Consider the following 19,992-nt stretch of genomic DNA (forward strand, 5'->3'; position numbering starts at 1 on the left):
TCTCATCTGATAATGATGGAGTCTGTCCAGAAATCCAGCAACTCTGTAACTGTAAAGACAACCCAGTCCCCTCGGGCAAAGAGAGCAGGGCTAGTTGGAATGTAAGTGACTGAGTGTCCTGCCAGCCACCTCAGAGGACCTGGTCTCAACGTGTGCAGAGAAAGGTGGGGGTCTGTGTTTATGCCATTCTCCTCTACACCATTAATGCAAGTATTAAATAAGATTGGATGAGACATCAATCCCTGTGGGACTCATTGGCCCCCTTCCTACCTGCTGATCTCATGCCCCCTCACAGACAGAAACCTATGTGGGGCTGTGTACGTCATGGTTGCATTGTGACCACTGTCCACTTGCTCTGCCGGCACAATGTGGCTGCACTGCACACGTAAGAGGGCATTGCTGGCAAGCGCGGCCCCACTGAAACTAGGTCCACGTTCTATCTCTGTTCCGTGCCCTGAGCAGGAGGGTGATGGAAGGAAGTGAGCGTGGTCAGGGAGTTCCTCATGTTGGCTGTTCCTGACAGCTGGAGTGGTCATAGTAGCTTGTGTGCAGCCCTCAGACCTCCGCTTTGACCAGCATTGGAGACTGAACTGATCCCCAGCAGCCCAAGAACAGGGTGCCAGCCCTGGGCACAGCACCGTTAAATTCCACCGATACTCCACCAGTTACAGCCGACGGTGCACCACAAAGACCTTCCCCTACTTTGAGGGCAACCACCATATTGAGACGAACAGTCCCCCACTCCTTGTCTTCAAACTTCTAAAATCTCCTCCCTGAGGAAGTGGCCTGAAGTGCTAATCTCTGGGAGGAGCTGTCATTGAAAGGGAAAATAACCCTTCCCAGGAGCAGCACCCTTCACTCCTTCTCCTCTGGGCCTCTGGATTCCCCCTCCCTCTGCCCCCAACATTCACCTAGATCCCCACAGTTTGCCGCCATCTCCACTGAGTTGTGGGATTGATTTAGAGCAGGACTCCTTGGAACAGGGCCCTCTGCTTCTCTCTCCCTGTGTTACTATACTGCACTCATTACCATGGTATCCGAGCGTTGACACAGATCTGTAAAGCAGCCTCCACACCCACTGCTCTCAGTAAATACCAATGAGAGAGAGTGAAGTAGTCAGGACAGGGACAGGCCCTTTCCTCGTTTATAACAGTTATAACAGCTTCTCTTCAAGCCTGTCTACACTAGGAAATTTGCACTAGCATAGCTACGCCAATGTAACTAGATAATTTGAAGTAGTGGAGTTTATGCTGATGTGGCTAGGTAATTTATCAAAGTAAATTGCACCAGTTCAGAATATTTATATTGTGGAGGGGAAGGGGAATTTCCAGTAGTGTAGCAAAACCTTTGCAAATTTCCTTAATGTAAACAGTCCCGTGATTTTAATGTATTTCTTAAAGCCCCAACTGCTGGAATCATGTTATTGCATGACAATCTCCCAAAAGGCTTCACACTTAATGGGTGCCAGGATCTTTCACTGATCTCAGCCAGCAACTCTGATTCCCAGAAATAGTCTTGGGGAGAATGAAATAAAAGTGAGATAATAGTTCAGGTGGTGCCCACAGTCAAACAAGTCAGTGGCAGAGCCAGGAATAGGACCCACGAATCTGGATTCCTAGTTACCCATTTGCTAACCATTAGACCCCAGTCCCCTCCCAGAGTCAGAAATAGAACCCAGGAGTCCTGACTCCCATTCTCCACCACTGTTCTAAATCACTAGGTTCCACTTCCCTTTCAAAGCTTGGAGTAGGACCCAGCAGGCCTAACTCCCAGCCATGGTGTTTTAACCACTAGACTTACTCCTTTCCCAGTCAGGGACAGAACCAGGAGCCTTGACTCCTAGTCCTGCTCTAATTACTAGGTTTTCCCTCCCAGAGCTAAAAATAGAACCCAGGACTGCTCTAACCACTAGACTCTATTCCTTAAGAGTCCTATCTGCTGCCCCTGCTCTAGTCCATTAGACAAAGTTAGGAGTGAAAGTTAACTAGAGGAAGGCTGTGTGCATTCTGTGCAGTACAGCATAGCGTTCATATCACTAAAAGTTTGCAGAAGAAAAGCCATCACGTCCCCTAATGAGAATCATCACTATTTGAATATTGAGTGAGCAATGTAAGGCACATTTAAAAGTGAATCTCTGAGCAAGCTGGGACTTTAAATAGCATAAGTGACCTGGGGATGGGCTGTGTGGAATGGGAGTGACCTGACTGGATCGAGGTCTGGGTGAATACATATGAAACAGACTGCTGTGTTCCAGGTCAACACAGTAAAAATAAAAATCATGATTTTCCAGGTAAAGCCTGAAAACAAACAAAACAGAGAGGTGGGTGAGGTTCTGTGCCTTGCAAAGTGCTGGAGGTCAGACTAGATGATCATGATGGTCCCTTCTGGCCTTCAAGTCTATTAGTTTAGAAATCGTATTAGAGAGAGATGGAGATTGAACATACCCTGTATTATATGTACAGGGCCTGATAATAAACACATCAGGAAGTTTCAGATCATCTATCAAAACACTGCAAGGAAGAGTGCTGCAGGGTATCTACGCCATACATAAATAATTAAATAGATACCGCTCCCCAGTGAAACTGTTGCTAAAACTGTCTGAGAGCAACATCCAACCCATTCTGCTACATGGGAGTGAGATCTGGGCCCCAAAGCTAAGAACGGATTATATTGACTACTGTAAAACCCTGATAGAAACCCTCCGCCTGCAGGTCAGTGCATGGGGACTTCAGCACCAGCAGCTGCGGAGCAGAGCTGAGCCAATTCTATTAAATCCACAGCCAGAAACGAGTGATCCAAACCAAGATGTGCTCAGAATGCTAGACCAGCAACTAAAACTCCAACACATCAGTCACTGGGAAAAGAAATCAGAACTAGCAACGAGCGGGACTGCTGCAGAACCCTGCAGAGACCGGTCACCCTAGCAGCTTCACTACAGTGACCTGGGCAGGACGAGGGCAGATTGTCTCCGGTTACAGAATCAGTGACCACAACTAGAGGTGAGAATTAGGAGGCATAAAGCAATCCAAGTCCAGAGAGGAATGAGTGTGCTTCCAGCACGACAGAGGAGAGAGACTGAGACAGGAGACTCTTTCTACTCCAGTGTCCTAAATATGAGGGAGTGCAGGAAAATATCCCCTCAAATGATCAGAAATCCTAAAAGACATCTGATCAGAAATGCAACAGAGAAAAAACTGTGACTGGCCTTGTGGGACAGAAGGCAAAACGCTCTGTTATATGAGACCTTTATATGAGACCTTTTCCTCCCTGAAAGGGAGGGAGGCTGTCCCCCGATAGCAGCCCTGTCCCCATACATAAGCACGCTGTGCCCCTGATTTTGGACTCATCCACCTGAATATGGGCCCTATCACATGAGTGGGGGCCCTCCCCCACCCGTGAATGAGGCTGACAGCAGGAGGACAGTCACAGGGGAAGCAGCTGCAGCGGCACAGGAGCCAGCAAACAGAGCTGTAAACAGGGGCGTTTCAGTGGGAGTTTGAAAGGGGAGTTCGTATTGTGATACTTGTGTGGGGTTTGGTTTTGCTGTGGGGGGTGGTGTTTTGGGGTGGTTTGTGTTTCCCAGATTAACAGGATTTAGGTGGGAAGGCTATGACAGATACAGAGGCAGCAGAGGGAGTGACCCATGTAGTGGAAGACACAATGAAGATGACTGGATGTGGAAGCAGCAGTATGTATATGATCCTCGAGGGGCTACCTGGTAAGAGTTTTGTCTGCATCAAATGCCATCTGATAGAGCTGATGGAGGAAAAGATCCGAGGATTGGAGATGCAGGTGGAAAGTCTGGTAGAGTTTAGGAAGAGGTTTGAGCAGATTATGGAGCAAAGACATGAGGCAGCTGAAGGGAAAAGCTCAGACTTGCAGATAGAAGGAGGACTGAAGAATTCTGAGGGGAGACTGTTGGGTGAGGAAAGTGGTCAGTGGAAGCATGTGACTAAAAGAACTAGGCAGAGGAAAAGACGGGCTAGTGAAGGAGAAAGAGAGCTTAGGAATAGGTTTTCAGAGTTGGAAAATGAAGAAGGGGCTCAGCAGGTAGTGACTGAAGGTGGAAGGGCAAGGAAGAAGAGAAGAGCGGCTAGTCCTATAGGAAAAGGGGGAAGAGTTAATGGAGATTACACCAAATATGAGCCCCAGGAGGATACAGGATGGGTTAAAAAGGATTACAAGGGAGAATGGGAATGGAAAGAACTTGCAGCCAGAGGGAACAGGGGATAGACTGGAGAATAGCACCGTCACTAGGAAAAGGCAGGTCTATGTGATTGGGGACTCTTTACTGAGAAGAATAGATAGGCCTGTAACCAGAGCTGATCCAGAAAATAGGAGGGTGTGCTGTCTTCCAGGTGCTAAGATACGGGATGTAGACCTGAGGTTGAAAAGGATTCTAAAGGGTGCGGGAAAGAATCCCCTAATTATCCTTCATGTGGGAACAAATGATACGGCTAGATTCTCGCTGGAAAGTATTAAGGGAGACTATGCTAGGCTGGGGAGGACGCTTAAGGAAATTGAGGCTCAGGTGATCTTTAGTGGGATTCTGCCTGTTCCTAGAGAAGGGCAACAAAGGTGTGACAAGATTATGACTATCAACAGATGGCTCAGGCAGTGGTGCTATAAGGAGGGCTTTCGGATGTATGGCCATTGGGAGGCATTCATGGACAGAGGACAGTTTTCTCGGGATGGACTTCATCTGAGTAGGGAAGGAAATAGACTTCTAGGATGGAGGCTGGCACAACTGATTAAGAGAGCTTTAAACTAGGAATTTGGGGGAGATGGTTGGGAGATGTCCAGGTAATCTCCACGCCAGAATTTAGCATTGAGTGGAAAGAAAATGAAGAAAGAGTGGATACAGCCGTAGGTAGGAGGAAGGGCAGTGTAGATACAAGTCTAATAGGTTATACTGGTAGTAAAATAACCGTGCCTAATAGGGTACAGAATGTGAGTGAGGCCAAACAGCAAAAATTAAGATGTTTGTACACTAATGCGAGGAGCCTAGGTAACAAAATGGAGGAACTAGAGTTACTGGTGCAGGAAGTGAAACCAGATATTGTAGGTATAACAGAAACCTGGTGGAATAGTAGTCATGACTGGGCTACAGGTATTGAAGGGTATGTGCTGTTTAGGAAAGACCGAAATAAAGGTAAAGGTGGTGGAGTAGCACTGTATATCGATGATGAGATAGAATGTAAAGAAATAAGAAGCGATGAAATGGATATGACTGAGTCCGTCTGGGCAAAAATTAAATTGGGGAAGAAAACTATTAGAGCCTCCCCTGGGATAGTGCTTGGGGTGTGCTGTAGACCGCCGGGATCTAATTTGGATATGGATAGAGCCCTTTTTAATGTTTTTAATCAAGTAAATACTAATGGAAACTGTGTGATCATGGGAGACTTTAACTTCCCAGATATAGACTGGAGGACGAGTGTTAGTAATAATTTTCAGATTTCAGATTTTCAGATTGCTCAGATTTTCCTAGATGCGATAGCTGGTGGATTCCTTCAGCAAGTAGTTGCTGAACCGACTAGAGGGGATGCCGTTTTAGATTTGGTCTTGGTGAGTAATGAGGACCTCATAGAAGAAATGGTTGTAGGGGATAATCTTGGCTCAAGTGATCATGAGCTAATTCAGTTCAAACTGAACGGAAGGATTAATAAAAATAAATCTGCAGCTAGGGTTTTTGATTTTAAAAGGGCTGACTTTCAAAAATTAAGAAAATTAGTTAGGGAAGTGGATTGGACTGAAGAATTTATGGATCTAAAGGTAGAGGAGGCCTGGGATTATTTTAAATCAAAGCTGCAGAAGCTATCGGAAGCCTGCATCCCAAGAAAGGGGAAAAAATTCATAGGCAGGAGTTGTAGACCAAGCTGGATGAGCAAGCATCTTAGAGAGGTAATTAAGAAAAAGCAGAAAGCATATAGGGAGTGGAAGAAGGGAGGGATCAGCAAGGAAAGCTACCTTATTGAGGTCAGAACATGGAGGGATAAAGTGAGACAGGCTAAAAGTCAAGTAGAGTTGGACCTTACAAAGGGAATTAAAACCAATAGTAAAAGGTTCTATAGTCATATAAATAGGAAGAAAACAAAGAAAGAAGAAGTGGGACCGCTAAAAACTGAGGATGGAGTGGAGGTCAAGGATAATCTAGGCATGGCCCAATATCTAAACAAATACTTTGCCTCAGTCTTTAATAAGACTAAAGAGGATCTTAGGGATAATGGTAGCATGACAAATGGGAATGAGGATATGGAGGTAGGCATTACCATATTTGAGGTAGAAGCGAAACTCAAACAGCTTAATGGGACTAAATCGGGGGGCCCAGATAATCTTCATCCAAGAATATTAAAAGAATTGGCACAAGCAATTGCAAGCCCATTAGCAAGAATTTTTAATGAATCTGTAAACTCAGGGGTTGTACCGTATGATTGGAGAATTGCTAACATAGTTCCTATTTTTAAGAAAGGGAAAAAAAGTGATCCGAGTAATTATAGGCCTGTTAGTTTGACATCTGTAGTATGCAAGGTCTTGGAAAAAATTTTGAAGGAGAAGGTAGTTAAGGACATTGAAGTCAGTGGTAAATGGGACAAAATACAACATGGTTTTACAAAAGGTAGATCATGCCAAACCAACCTGATCTCCTTCTTTGAGAAAGTAACAGATTTTTTAGACAAAGGAAAGGCAGTGGATCTAATTTACCTAGATTTTAGTAAGGCGTTTGATACCGTGCGACATGGGGAATTTTTAGTTAAATTGGATAAGATGGGCATCAATAGGAAAATTGAAAGGTGGATAAGGAATTGGTTGAAGGGGAGACTACAACGGGTCCTACTGAAAGGTGAACTGTCAGGCTGGAGGGAGGTTACCAGTGGAGTTCCTCAAGGATCAGTTTGGGGACCAATCTTATTTAATCTTTTTATTACTGACCTGGGCACAAAAAGTGGGAGTGTGCTAATAAAGTTTGCGGATGATACAAAGCTGGGAGGTATTGCTAATTTAGAGAAGGACAGGGATACCCTACAGGAGGATCTGGATGACCCTGTAAACTGGAGTAATAGGAATAGGATGAAATTTAATAGTGAGAAGTGTAAGGTCATGCATTTAGGGATTAATAACAAGAATTTTAGTTATAAGCTAGGGACACATCAATTAGAAGTAACGGAGGAGGAAAAGGACCTTGGAGTATTGGTTGATCATAGGATGACTATGAGCCGCCAATGTGATGTGGCCGTGAAAAAAGCTAATGCGGTCTTGGGATGCATCAGGAGAGGTATTTCCAGTAGGGATAAGGAGGTTTTAGTACCGTTATACAAGGCACTGGTGAGACCTCACCTGGAATACTGTGTGCAGTTCTGGTCTCCCATGTTTAAGAAGGATGAATTCAAACTGGAACAGGTACAGAGAAGGGCTACTAGGATGATCCGAGGAATGGAAAACTTGTCTTATGAAAGGAGACTCAAGGAGCTTGGCTTGTTTAGCCTAACTAAAAGAAGGTTGAGGGGAGATATGATTGCTCTCTATAAATATATCAGAGGGATAAATACCGGAGAGGGAGAGGAATTATTTAAGCTCAGTACCAATGTGGACACAAGAACAAATGGATATAAACTGGCCACCAGGAAGTTTAGACTTGAAATTAGACGAAGGTTTCTAACCATCAGAGGAGTGAAGTTTTGGAATAGCCTTCCAAGGGAAGCAGTGGGGGCAAAAGATCTATCTGGCTTTAAGATTAAACTCTATAAGTTTATGGAGGAGATGGTATGATGGGATAACATGGTTTTGGTAATTAAATATTCATGGTAAATAGGCCCAATAGCCTGTGATGGGCTATTAGATGGGGTGGGATTTGAGTTACGCAGGAAAGAATTTTCTGTAGTATCTGGCTGGTGAATCTTGCCCATATGCTCAGGATTTAGCTGATCGCCATATTTGGGGTCGGGAAGGAATTTTCCTCCAGGGCAGATTGGAAGAGGCCCTGGAGGTTTTTCGCCTTCCTCTGTAGCATGGGGCATGGGTCACTTGCTGGAGGATTCTCTGCTCCTTGAAGTCTTTAAACCACGATTTGAGCACTTCAATAGCTCAGACATAGGTGAGAGGTTTTTCGCAGGAGTGGGTGGGTGAGATTCTGTGGCCTGCGTTGTGCAGGAGGTCAGACTAGATGATCATAATGGTCCCTTCTGACCTTAGTATCTATGAATCTATGAAATTACATCACTGATAGCCGAAATTTGCACAGAGACAGCAAAGCGGTGGATTGCTCATGGAAGAGACCCTCTGCATTCAACCCCATTCCCGTGTAGAAAAGGTACAGGTGCCAAAGCAGCCTTGTCCCTGCTCCCATCCAGGGCCCTACAGAGGATCCACACAGGAGATGGAGTTGGGAAGCCCGGGGCAAGGCTGCAGAATGCTTATTTCCCCCCCTCAGTCCCCTATGTAAATCTGAGGAAACAGCCTCAGCCTTTACCCCTCACAGCAGGGACTTCCCTTGAAAGTGAGATTCCAGGGGCAGTTGTCTTTGTGAGACTGTCTGACAGCACTGCTCCACTGTTTCATATTGTCTGGGACCTGTAAGGGCAGGAGATCCTGTACCCAGTGTACAGGCACAAAGACTATATGCAGATATCTCTGGGTCTCTGTTGGATCCCCCAGGATATCCATAAATCTCAGGTGGTCAATGCAGTTTAGGAGACAGACTCTCTGCTTTGTCCAGGATGGAGCAAACCTCATCTTCTGGTGAAAGAATTCAGAGTAAATTCTGTGAAGGGGCCTCAGGGAGTTTTTATCTCTCCAGGAGTACCACCCATAGATTTTTCCCCTTGGGAAAGCGCAAGATTTTCCCTTGGCTAAGGACCCATAGCGCCTTTTTTGCACTGTCTCTCTGGCAGTCAATATGCAATGTTGTAATTATTTTATTTCTGAATCTTACGTCTTACTTTCCCACTCATTCCATTTTGAAGAAACAATACATGTCTGAATTCTTGGTAACAGAATACATAATGTTTGGAACATTGATTTAAATAGGAACAATGAGTCATCCACAGGAGTCAGGTGAAGAACTCTACTCTAAGGAGCCCTCTGGGATACCTGGAACCCAAACACACTGAATTGCTACTGGATTTCTCTCAGATTTCAATTCCCCAGTCAGTGCAAACTCTGGTTCAAATCAAGTTCTTATTGTCCAACTGCATAGCTGTGGCTGCCAAGTTGTGTGCAGCTTTACGTGTGACATTTTAGATAGCTAAGAGAACCATTGGCTTCCTGAGTGGTAGCAGAGGTTGGAGAGGGAGGCACCAATTCATCCAAAGCACTGGAAGCAAGTGTAAGTGGGAAGGCCCTATCCCGTCACATTTCTGGAAGCAGGTAGCAAGAAGGCCCCAGGACCCCATGACACATGCCCAAGGATTCTTCTCCAAGGTGGATGGCAAAAACAACTTCAGGGAAAGGTCCCTGGGGCAGCTGGAAATGTTATTGTTGGTTGCCTTGGGCAACTCGGTGGATGGCAGACTTGGGGTGGTGCTGGGTGCATGGAGAGGGTCCTGGAACAACAATGTGAGTGGGGACCTGGATTTGGGTGCGATGGGGTGGATGTTGAGACAACAAGGTGGATGCATAGTGGGTGTGTCGGAGGGTGGCTACTAAGGCAGCTGGAGTGAGTACTTGGTTGTTGGGTGCTGGGTGTGGCTGAGAGAGCTGAGGGACAGCTGCCCATCCCTGGTTACTAGGAGCCAGAAGGGAGGCAGGGAGGCTGCTAGCGGGTGGAGCTGTAGGGGAATCCTTGAAACCTGCCTACAGCCCAGCGGGGTGTGTAACAATACAGCAGAGCTGTGGGTACATATGAGGGGATAGGGCTAAAACCAGGAGGGTCAGATGAGATGTGGCCACACGGCTGCAATTTAATATACTCTTTGTCCAGCGATAAGTTCCCAGTCCCCCTGGTGTTGCATTAGACACCCTCCATTTCCTATGCTATAACCCAGTTATTTTTTTGTCTATTCCACTATCTGGCTCCCTCCTAAACTCCTGTGAAGCATGAAAAGTGTGTTCTTAGTTATACTGATCTGCATCTGTTAATTTTAAAAGGCAGCCTTTAATTCTACTCTATTCAAGCTTGTATACCACCTTCACTATGATAATATTTGAGTGTCTTCCAGGAGAGCATTCATCCATATGACTAGAAAGTGTCATGTGTTTCTTTTTCTCTTCCTCTCCCTAAGGAGAAATTGGTGGGGTTTTATTTTTATTTCTCCTTTTTTCTTTTTTGCTAAAATATATAATCCTGTATCCTGAGATCTGTGTTTATATTAGCAAAAGCAAGGTAGAAGAAGTACACTTTTCACTTTGAGTAGAAGGTGTTGAGGGTTTTGTTGGTTCTTAATTCCTGTGGGCATTTGTTCCACAATCTGGGACAGGCCTCTGAGAAAGCTCCATTTCCTGCACAGATTCATAGAGTTTAAGACCAGAAGGGCCCATCTGATCATCTAGTCTGACCTCCGGTGTAACGCAGGCCAGAGACTCTCATTCATTTAACCCTGTACTGAGCCCAATCATTTGTGTGTGGCTAAAGGGTCTTTCAGAAAGGCATCCAGTCTAAATGTGAAGACATAAAGAGATGGAGAATCTACGACTTCCCTTAATAATTTTTTCCAATGGTTTATCACTCTCACTGTTAAAAAATTGTGCCTTGTTTCTAACTTGACTTTGTCTGCATTGAACTTCCAGCCATTGGTTCCTGTTACGCCTTTTCCTGCTAGGTTAAAGTGCATTCTAGGCCTTGGTATTTCCTCCTCATTAAGATATGCATACACTGTAATCAAGTCACCTCTCAGTCTTTTTTTTGATAAAAGAAACAGATTGAGCTCTTTAATTCTCTCATTGTAAGACATTTTCTCCAGCTGTGACTCTTTTCTGCACTTTCTCCCATTATTAAAAATGTGAATACCAGAACTGGACACGACCATTCCAGTACTAGTCTCACCAATGCCATCTACAGACATAAAAGGGCCTCCTTGCTCCTACTCACCAGTCACTTGTTTATACTTCCAAAGATTTCAGTAGTGCTTTCTGCCACATCATTGCATTGGGAGCTCAGGGCCTCTCCTTCTGCCCCTCCAGCCCCACGAACATGATACAGTTCTGTGGTGACCTAGAATCCTATTTTCGACGTCTCCGACTCAAGGAATATTTCCAACACGCCTCTGAACAACATACTAATTTACAGAGACCTCCTTACCAACACTACAAAAAGAAGGATTCTAGGTGGACTCCTCCTGAAGGTTGAGACAGCAGACTGGACTTCGACATAGAGTGCTTCCGCCGATGTGCATGGGCTGAAATTGTGGAAAAGCAGCATCACTTGCCCCACAACCTCAGCCGTGCAGAACACAATGCCATCCACAGCCTCAGAAACAACTCTGACATCATAATCAAAAAGGCTGACAAAGGAGGTGCTGTTGTCATCATGAATAGGTCAGAATATGAACAAGAGGCTGCTCGGCAGCTCTCCAACACTACTTTCTACAAGCCATTACCCTCTGATCCCACTGAGAGTTACCAAAAGAAACTACAGCATTTGCTCAAGAAACTCCCTGAAAAAGCACAAGATCAAATCCGCACAGACACACCCCTGGAACCCCAACCTGGGATATTCTATCTACTACCCAAGATCCATAAACCTGGAAATCCTGGACGCCCCATCATCTCAGGCATTGGCACCCTGCCAGCAGGATTGTCTGGCTATGTAGACTCCCTCCTCAGGCCCTACTCTACCAGCTCTCCCAGCTACCTTCGAGACACCACTGACTTCCTGAGGAAACTACAATCCATCGGTGATCTTCCTGAAAACACCATCCTGGCCACTATGGATGTAGAAGCCCTCTACACCAACATTCCACACAAAGATGGAGTACAAGCCGTCAAGAACACTATCCCCAATAATAGGTTTCAGAGTAACAGCCGTGTTAGTCTGTATTCGTAAAAAGAAAAAAGAAAAGGAGTACTTGTGGCACCTTAGAGACTAACCAGTTTATTTGAGCATGAGCTTTCGTGAGCTACAGCTCACTTCATCGGATGTATCCTATGTAGCTATGCATCCGATGAAGTGAGCTGTAGCTCACGAAAGCTCATGCTCAAATAAACTGGTTAGTCTCTAAGGTGCCACAAGTATCCCCAATAATGTCACGGCTAACCTGGTGGCTGAACTTTGTGACTTTGTCCTTACCCATAACTATTTTACATTTGGGGACAATGTATACCTTCAAATCAGCGGCACGGCTATGGGTACCCGCATGGCCCCACAGTATGCCAACATTTTTATGGCTGACTTAGAACAACGCTTCCTCAGCTCTCGTCCCCTAACGCCCCTACTCTACTTGCGCTATATTGATGACATCTTCATCATCCGGACCCATGGAAAAGAAGCCCTTGAAGAATTCCACCATGATTTCAACAATTTCCATCCCACCATCAACCTCAGCCTGGACCAGTCCACAGAAGAGATCCACTTCCTGGACACTACAGTGCTAATAAACAATGGTCACATAAACACCACCCTATACCGGAAACCTACTGACCGCTATTCCTACCTACATGCCTCCAGCTTTCACCCTGACCACACCACACGATCCATTGTCTACAGTCAAGCTCTGCGATACAACCGCATTTGCTCCAACCCCTCAGACAGAAACAAACACCTACAAGATCTCTATCAACCATTCTTACAACTACAATACCCACCTGTGGAAGTGAAGAAACAGATTGATAGAGCCAGAAGAGTTCCCAGAAGTAACCTACTACAGGACAGGCCTAACAAAGAAAATAACAGAACGCCACTAGCCGTCACCTTCAGCCCCCAACTAAAACCCCTCCAACGCATTGTCAAGGATCTACAACCTGTCCTGAAGGATGACCCAACACTCTCACAAATCTTGGGAGACAGGCCAGTTCTAGCCTACAGACAGCCCCCCAACCTGAAGCGAATACTCACCAGCAACCACATACCACACAACAGAACCACTAACCCAGGAACCTATCATTGCAACAAAGCCCGTTGCCAACTGTGCCTACATATCTATTCAGGGGACACCATCACAGGGCCTAATAACATCAGCCACACTATCAGAGGCTCGTTCACCTGCACATCTACCAATGTGATATATGCCATCATGTGCCAGCAATGCCCCTCTGCCATGTCCATTGGTCAAACTGGACAGTCTCTACGTAAAAGAATAAATGGACACAAATCAGATGTCAAGAATTATAACATTCATAAACCAGTCGGAGAACCCTTCAATCTCTCTGGTCACTCGATTTCTGATCTCAAAGTGACTATCCTTCAACAAAAAAACTTCGAAAACAGACTCCAAGGAGAGACTGCTGAATTGGAATTAATTTGCAAATTGGATACAATTAACTTAGGCTTGAATAGAGACTGGGAATGGTTGATTCATTATAAAAAGTAACCTATTTCCCCTTGTTTATTCCTTTCCCCCCCACTGTTCCTCAGACATTCTTGTTAAATCCTGGATTTGTGCTGGAAATGACCCACCTTGATTATCATACACATTGTAAGGAGAGTGATCACTTTACATAAGCTATTATCAGCAGGAGAGTGGGGTGGGGGGAGAGAAAACCTTTTGTTGTGATAAATACCCATTTTTTCATGGTCTGTGTGTATAAAAACATCTTCTGTATTTTCCACAGTATGCATCCGATGAAGTGAGCTGTAGCTCACGAAAGCTTGTGCTCAAATAAATTGGTTAGTCTCTAAGGTGCCACAAGTACTCCTTTTCTTTTTACCTTTCCCTGAACATCCCTTTGTTCTTATGTTAGGAGGCAAGGAGAACAGAAGCTCTTGGTTGCCTTTTCAATTCCATTCATTATTTTATACTCTATACTTTTATCATGTCCCCTCTTACTCATTTCCTTTCTAAATTTAAAAAAAATCCCAATCTTTTTGGTCTCTTTTTTCCAAGACTTTAATCATTTTCATTGCCCTTCTCTGAAACCCCTCCAGTTCTGTAGTAGCCTTTTAGAGAAGGGGTGATCAGTACTGCGTACAATATTCTGGATGAAGCTACATCATATTTTTGGTATGTACTATTGTCCATCCCATTCCTTATTCATCCTAACATCTTGTTAGTTTTTTTGGACCACAGCTGTTTGTTGAACTGGGGTTTTCAGTGAGCTGTACCTAGTGATACCTAGATTCCTTTCTTCTGTTTATACTGTTGATTTAGAAACCTGTATGGTTTATGAGTAATGGAAATTTGTCCTTTTAATGTGTGCTACTTTGCATTTATTAACATTAAACTTCATTTGCCATCACATTGCCCATTCACCTAGTTTAGTTACGTCTTTCTGAAGTTCCTCAGAATTTTCACTGGAGTTCTCTAACCTAAATAATTTTGTGTCATCAGCAAATTCTGCTGCCTCACCATTCACCCCTTTTTCTAGATTTTTAATAAATATATGAATATGTAGGGAAAAATTAGTGCTTAATTATTGATAATTATTTCCCTCTTAAATTTTGTGTAAGGTTCTTTCAATCTGCGGAAAGAAGAAGAGAATCAGCATATCCCAGAGACAGTGGAAAAGGACTTCCAAAAAGGTATTTCTCCTTATAATTCTTCCTTCTGTACTTGTAGTTCACATTACACTATATGCACATTTAAAAACCCCTAAGCCAAAAGAACAGCGAGGTTGCTAAGTCAAGCACTCAGGAGTTAAGGAATGCTAGAACTGAAGTTGCTGCGGTTGCTGTTTTCTCTTTGGAGCGCTACCTCTGTGGGGCTGGAAAACATACTCAATGCAGACAAAGGGGCATACAAGAAATCATGTGGGTCTAAGGAGCAAGCTCATATTGGCATTTAGGAAACTCTATAGGGTACATAAGCATGCCCGGTGCAGTGGAAGGTCAGTGGGGCTGGAGTATGCTCAGTGCAGATGGAATGTCCAGAAAATTTAGCAGCAAACCTCTGACAAGTTCCATTGAGCTACAAGTGGTGATTTCCAGATGCATATAACTCAAATAAATCTGGGTGAATTTTTATGGTTGACAGGAAAAGACATCTTTCTGACACCCCACGATTATCCCCTGACAAATATAAAGTCCCCGCTCCAAAGCACAAAGGGATTAGAGCTCTTCAAATAAATGGTTTGGGGGAAGAAGAGAAGTTTTAACAATTGTAAATCAGCTTATTTTTCATAGTCCCATTATTGGAAATAGCTGACCCATTTTCCTTATATTTTTTATAATAATTCAGCCAGCAGAGGTTCCATGCAGACCGAGCATGGAAAATTTCGGCCTAAGTGGTTAAGGTTTGGAAAAGTTATCAGTAACTGAAAATAAGAGATTCGAGGATTGGGCCAAAAGAAATCTGATGCGGTTCAACAAGGACAAGTGCAGAGTCCTGCACTTAGGATGGAAGAATCCCATGCACTGCTACAGACTAGGGACCGAATGGCTCGACAGCAGTTCTGCAGAAAAGGACCTAGGGGTTACAGTGGACGAGAAGCTGGATATGAGTCAACAGTGTGCCCTTGTTGCCAAGAAGGCTAACGACATTTTGGGCTGTATAAGTAGGGGCATTGCCAGCAGATCGAGGGACGTGATCGTTCCCCTCTATTCGACATTGGTGAGGCCTCATCTGGAGCACTGTGTCCAGTTTTGGGCCCCACACTACAAGAAGGATGTGGAAAAATTGGAAAATGTCCAGCGGAGAGCAACAAAAATGATTAGGAGGCTGGAGCACATGACTTACGAGGAGAGGCTGAGGGAACTGGGATTGTTTAGTCTGTGGAAGAGAAGAATGAGGGGGGATTTGATAGCTGCTTTCAACTACCTGAAAGGGGGTTCCAAAGAGGATGGATCTAGACTGTTCTCAGTGGTAGCTGATGACAGAACGAGGAGCAATGGTCTGAAGTTGCAGTGGGGGAGGTTTAGGTTGGATATTAGGAAAAACTTTTTCACTAGGAGAGTGGTGAAGCACTGGAATGGGTTACCTAGGGAGGTGGTGGAATCTCCTTCCTTAGAGGTTTATAAGGTCAGGCTTGACAAAGCCCTGGCTGGGATGATTTACTTGGGGATTGGTCCTGCTTTGAGCAGGGGGTTGGACTAGATGACCTCCTGAGGTCCCTTCCAACCCTGATATTCTATGATTCTATGATTAAGTTCTGTAGGTAAGAGAGACAAACATCTGAGCCACATAGAGCTCTTCCTGAGGCCTGGGAAAGGTACTCTGAGCGTCACTGTTAAATGCCAGGTGGAACAGATTGCTTGTCGTAAATTGCTAGCACGTATTGTAATGGACCATTCAAGTACCTTTCCCAGACCTGAAGACGAGCTCTGTTTGGCTTGAAAACTTGTTTCTCTCTCCAAAAGAAGTTCGTCCAAAGGAAAATAGTAAACCATCCACATTTTCTCTCTAATATGCTGGGGCCAACATGGCCAGAACTACACTGCATACAGCTCTGCTCTAAGACAGTTTGCATTAAAACATCCTGTTGTTGTTACTCCCCCCTTCCTTCCTGCTAACTCATGGACTCATAGATTTCATGGCCAGAAGGGACCACTGTGATCATCCGGTCTAACCTTCTGTATAAGACAGGCCAGAGAGCTGGGAATCCTCTGTGTTATAAATCTTTTTATTAGCCCACAAATTTACCTTACCTCCTGATTTTGCAGGTGTGATTCTTTTCCATTTTTTTCTTTATAAATTAAGTTCTTCTTTTAAGAACCTGATTGATTTCAGTGTCCCTGAAGACAAAGGGTCTGTTCCACCTGGCATTTAACGGTGATGCTCAGAGTACCTTTCCCAGGCCTGAGGAAGAGCTCTATGTGGCTCAGATGTTTGTCTCTCTTACCTACAGAACTTAATCATAGAATCATAGAATATCAGGGTTGGAAGGGACCTCAGGAGGTCATCTAGTCCAACCCCCTGCTCAAAGCAGGACCAATCCCCAAGTAAATCATCCCAGCCAGGGCTTTGTCAAGCCTGACCTTAAAAATGTCTAAGGAAGGAGATTCCACCACCTCCCTAGGTAACCCATTCCAGTATTTCACCACCCTCCTAGTGAAAAAGTTTTTCCTAATATCCAACCTAAACCTCCCCCAGTGCAACTTCAGACCATTGCTCCTTGTTCTGTCATCAGCTACCACTGAGAAAAGTCTAGATCCGTCCTCTTTGGAACCCCCTTTCAGGTAGTTGAAAGCAGCTATCAAATCCCCCCTCATTCTTCTCTACCACACACTAAACAATCCCAGTTCCTTCAGCCTCTCCTCATAACTCATGTGTTCCAGTCCCCTCATCATTTTTGTTGCCCTCCGCTGGACGTTTTCCAATTTTTCCACATCCTTCTTGTAGTGTGGGGCCCAAAACTGGACACAGTACTCCAGATGAGGCCTCACCAATGTTGAATAGAGGGGAACAATCATGTCCCTCGATCTGCTAGCAATGCCCCTACTTATACATCCCAAAATGCCATTGGCCTTCTTGGCGACAAGGGCACACTGTTGACTCATATCCAGCTTCTCATCCACTGTAACCCCTAGGTCCTTTTCTGCAGAACTGCTGTCGAGCCATTCGGTCCCTAGTTTGTAGCGGTGCATGGGGTTCTTCCATCCTAAGTGCAGGACTCTGCACTTGTCCTTGTTGAACCTCATCAGATTTCTTTTGGCCCAATCCTCTAATTTGTCTAGGGCCCTCTGTATCCTATCCCTACTCTCCAGCGTATCTACCTCTCTTCCCAGTTTAGTGTCATCTGCAAACTTGCTGAGGGTGCAATCCACGCCATCCTCTAGATCATTTATGAAGATATTGAACAAAACCGGCCCCAGGACCGACCCTTGGGGCACTCCACTAGATACCGGCTGCCAACTAGACATGGAGCCATTGATCACTACCCGTTGAGCCCGACAATCTAGCCAACTTTCTATTCACCTTATAGTACATTCATCCAGCCCATACTTCTTTAACTTGCTGGCAAGAATACTGTGGGAGACCGTGTCAAAAGCTTTGCTAAAGTCAAGGAACAACACATCCACTGCTTTCCCCTCATCCACAGAGCCAGTTATCTCGTCATAGAAGGCAATTAGATTAATCAGGCATGACTTGCCCTTGGTGAATCCATGCTGACTGTTCCTGATCACTTTCCTCTCCTCTAAGTGCTTCAGAATTGACTCCTTGAGGACCTGCTCCATGATTTTTCCAGGGACTGAGGTGAGGCTGACTGGCCTGTAGTTCCCAGGATTCTCCTCCTTCCCTTTTTTAAAGATGGGCACTACATTAGCCTTTTTCCAGTCGTCCGGGACTTCCCCGGATCACCATGAGTTTTCAAAAATAATGGCCAATAGCTCTGCAATGACATCCGCCAACTCCTTTACCACTCTCGGATGCAGCACATCCGGCCCCATGGACTTGTGCTCGCCCAGCTTTTCTAAATAGTCCCGAACCCCTTCTTTCTCCACAGCGGGCTGGTCACCTCCTCCCCATGGTGTGCTTCCCAGTGCAGTAGTCTGGGAGCTGACCTTGTTCGTGAAGACAGAGGCAAAAAAAGCATTGAGTACATTAGCTTTTTCCACATCCTCTGTCACTAGGTTGCCTCCATCATTCAGTAAGGGGCCCACACTTTCCTTGACTTTCTTCCTGTTGCTAACATACCTGAAGAAACCCTTCTTTTTACTCTTAACATCTCTTGCTAGCTGCAACTACAGGTGTGATTTGGCCTTCCTGATTTCACTCCTGCATGCCCGAGCAATATTTTTATACTCTTTCCTGGTCATTTGTCCAATCTTCCACTTCTTGTAAGCTTCTTTTTTGTGTTCAAGATCAGCAAGGATTTCACTGTTAAGCCAAGCTGGTCGCCTGCCATATTTACAATTCTTTCTACACGTCGGGATGGTTTGTCCCTGTAACCTCAATAAAGATTCTTTAAAATACAGCCAGCTCTCCTGGACTCCTTTCCCCCTCATGTTATTCTCCCAGGGGATCCTGCCCATCAGTTCCCTGAGGTTGTCAAAGTCTGCTTTTCTGAAGTCCAGGCTCTGTATTCTGCTGCTCTCCTTTCTTCCCTGTGTCAGGATCCTGAACTCAACCATCTCATGGTCACTGCCTCCCAGGTTCCCATCCACTTTTGCTTCCCCTACTAATTCTTCCCGGTTTGTGAGCAGCAGGTCAAGAAGAGCTCTGCCCCTAGTTGGTTCCTCCAGCACTTGCACCAGGAAATTGTCCCCTACCCTTTCCAAAAACTTCTTGGATTGTCTGTGCACCTCTGTATTGCTCTCCCAGCAGATATCAGGGTGATTGAAGTCTCCCATGAGAACCAGGGCCTGCTATCTAGTAACTTCCATGAGTTGCCGAAAGAAAGCCTCGTCCACTTCATCCCCCTGGTCCGGTGGTCTATAGCAGACTCCCACCACGACATCACCCTTGTTGCTCACGCTTCTAAACTTAATCCAGAGACACTCAGGTTTTTCTGCAGTTTCATACTTGAGCTCTGAGCAGTCATACTGCTCCCTTACATACAGTGCAACTCCCCCACCTTTTCTGCCCTGCCTGTCCTTCCTGAACAGTTTGTATCCATCCGTGACAGTACTCCAGTCATGTGAGTTATTCCACCAAGTCTCTGTTATTCCAATCACATCATAATTCCTTGACTGTGCCAGGACTTCCAGTTCCCCCTGCTTGTTTCCCAGGCTTCTTGCATTTGTGTATAGGCACTTGAGATAACTCGCTGATCGTCCCTCTTTTCTCAGTATGAGGCAGGAGCCCTGCCCTCTCGCGTGCTCCTGCTTGTGTTTCCTCCTGGTATCCCACTTCCCCACTTACCTGAGGGCTTTGGTCTCCTTCCCCCGGTGAACTTAGTTTAAAGCCCTCCTCACTAGGTTAGCCAGCCTGCTTGCGAAGATGCTCTTCCCGCTCTTTGTTAGGTGTAGCCCGTCTCTGCCTAGCACTCCTCCTTCTTGGAACACCATGCCATGGTCAAAGAATCCAA

At 45.2% G+C, this 19,992-nt stretch overlaps 1 pseudogene; it reads left to right on the top strand.

Moving 5' to 3' along the window:
* The window catches only part of LOC141988572 (olfactory receptor 5AR1-like), a 30,964-nt pseudogene that overhangs the window by 4,478 nt on the left and 6,494 nt on the right, over positions 1-19,992 (top strand).

Source organism: Natator depressus, chromosome 6, assembly GCF_965152275.1.
Source record: "Natator depressus isolate rNatDep1 chromosome 6, rNatDep2.hap1, whole genome shotgun sequence".
NCBI classification, from domain to species: Eukaryota; Metazoa; Chordata; order Testudines; family Cheloniidae; genus Natator; species Natator depressus.